The following is a 2551-nucleotide window of genomic DNA, read 5'->3' on the forward strand; positions in this document are numbered from 1 at the left end:
TGTCAAGTTAAAAATCCATTTAATACTACATTGTGGTATCTCAGTTGTTTACCCTCTTGATCACATGGCTGACTGTGAGCTGCGGCTCACTGCCACTGTCCAGCACCACGACAGAGTATCATACTGCATATTGCTATCCCAGAAAAAGGTCAAAATTCAAAATTATAACTAGTTTCTACTGAATGCATATTGCTTTTGCAGCATCATAAAGTCAAAAAATCCTAGACCAAACCATTGTAAGTTGGGGACTGTCTGTCTGCCCTCCTCTTTCTCTCTTTCTCTTTTTGAATATGAGGAGGAGTCCAGCTATTTATACAAAGTCCAATAACTATGTTATTATTTAATCCAGCTAATCTTCCTTTCTTAAATTAAGCCTTAAATGTCAAATATTTCAGGGCTGGAGATCATTTTAAACAAAATGTCTGAAATCCAAAAGCCCTTTCCGAGTATTTTATCGCTTTAAGTGTTAAATGGTACTTCATATTTATGGATGTGTCCCTGGTATTCCAAGTTCATTATTTCCTATTTAAGCCTGACTTGCCTCCTGTATTCATATTTTCTGTCCAATGGCATGGCTCTCTTCCCAGATACTCAGGCTGAAGACTTCGACATCATCTTTATTCCTCCTTCTCCTTCACTCTCCACACCTAACAAATTTCTAGACTCTGGAGATTCCTCTCTTAGTTTCCCCCCGCCGCCAATATAAATATACTTATTTTAGAATAGTTTTTAGATTTACAGCAAAATTGCAAAGACAGTACAGAATTCCTGTATTCTCCTAACCTAGATTCCCCCAATATTAACATCTTACATCACCATGGTACATCTCTCACCACTAAGGAACCAACATTGATCTAATACTATTTGTAAACTCGTTTAATCAGATGCCACTGATTTTTCCCCAATGCCCTTTTTCTGTCCCAGGATCCCATCTCCAAGATACATTACACTTAGCCGTCATGTCTCCTTAGTCTTGCCTGGTGTGACAGTGCACATACCTTGTTTTTGACGACCTGGATAGTTTCGAGGAGTACTGGTCAGGTATTTTGCAGAATTTGGGTTTGTCTGATATTTCTCTCACGTTTAGGCTAGGGTTATTGGGGTTTTTTTGAAGACCATCACAGAAATGAGGTGCCATTTTTACAACCTAATCAAGGGTACATGCTATCAGCATGACTTACTGCTGCTGATGCCAACCCTGGACCCCTGGCTAAGTCAGTGTTAGGTTTAGCCAGGTTTCTCCACTTTCACTTTGCTTTTCCCACCCGCCTTTCCAAACTCATTTTGCTGATGAGGAGATTGAGGTTAGAAGTTAAATGACTAAGTCAAGGTTAAAGAGTAGTAAAACTGAAACTGAAACTTAAGGTTTCTCACGTCCAATTCTGCATTTCTCCTACAATACCAGAGGTCAGTGGGCCAAACCCTATTCACTGCCTGTTTTTATAAGGCCCACAAGCTAAGAATGATTTTTACATTTTCAAATGGTTAAAAAATCAAAAGGAGACTATTTCATGACACATTAAACTTATATGAAGTTCAAATTTCCGTGTCCCTGAATGAAGTTTACTGGAACATAGCTATGCCCACTTATATACGTTTTGCCTATAGCCACATTTATGATACATCACCAAGTTGAGGGTTGTGACAGAAACCTAATGGCCCACAAAGCTTAAAATATTTACTATCTGGCCGTGTACCGAAAACGTTCGTCAACCCCGCACTACACCATGATACTAACTACCCGCCCAGGCAGCCTCGTCTTTGTTAGGGGATGAAGAAAAGAAGAAGCCTTTCAGCCAGAAGACCTGTTAATTGTGTACTTTATAAAGTGTAAAACGAGACCCTCTATCACATTTCTTTAGCTGGGCCCAGATTTGAGGTTTGCTGTGCTTTCTCACTCTGAGTGATGAAATCGCATATGTAAGGGAGAGGGGTCGGGGGTGGGAAAAAGGCAGAGATGCAGAGACAGGGTCATGAAGCAAAAAGAGACAGACAAATATACATTACCCTGGTGTTAGAACTGGCGAGGGTAGGAGGGGCTCCTTCAATTAACAGATGATGTGTACAATGAGCCAAAAATACTTCTTCAGGCAACTGTGTAACAGGCTGGGGGTCTTTAAAGGCAAGCACTGAGATCCTCCTCCCACACATACAGCAAAGGCATTCTTAGAACCCTTCCCTGCATGTTTCCAAGTCAGCTGCTCCAGCATATTCCAGAGAAGGCCCTCCTGGCCCGCTGCCCACTCAGGGCATGGCCCCATCATTCCTGTCCACACTGACAAGGCTGTCTACTCACCCAACTCCAAGACTGTTCTGTTTATTTTTAACTCAAGGAAAGGACAGAGATGTCTCACCATAACTGTCTTTGGGGAGTTAAGTATCTGATTTTAATGTGTACAAAATATAGAAAATCACTTCTTTTTTTTCTCAATATCTTTTATGAATACCCATTTTTCTCTTTCTAAGTTCATACCAGATGCCTATAAAATTTCTTAGGAGGCCCCTCCTTTTGAAGAGTATTTTGCAAAGCAGATAAGAAGCTGGCATTGAT

At 40.7% G+C, this 2551-nt stretch overlaps 1 protein-coding gene across 2 annotated transcripts in view; it reads right to left on the reverse strand.

The window, feature by feature from the left end:
• TMCC3 (transmembrane and coiled-coil domain family 3) overlaps nt 1-2551 on the reverse strand; it is a 238759-nt gene that overhangs the window by 114641 nt on the left and 121567 nt on the right. Inside the window, exon 1 of one of the 2 annotated variants that reach the window (XM_023531570.1) lies at nt 2008-2068. The exons of the other annotated variant lie outside the window; for it this stretch is intronic. The gene's annotated coding sequence lies outside the window, so the exon portion shown is untranslated. Of the gene's footprint in view, nt 1-2007; nt 2069-2551 lie in introns of those variants that run through there. 2 annotated transcript variants of the gene reach the window in all.

This window comes from Pteropus vampyrus, unplaced genomic scaffold (genome assembly GCF_000151845.1).
Source record: "Pteropus vampyrus isolate Shadow unplaced genomic scaffold, Pvam_2.0 Scaffold70, whole genome shotgun sequence".
NCBI lineage: Eukaryota > Metazoa > Chordata > Mammalia > Chiroptera > Pteropodidae > Pteropus > Pteropus vampyrus.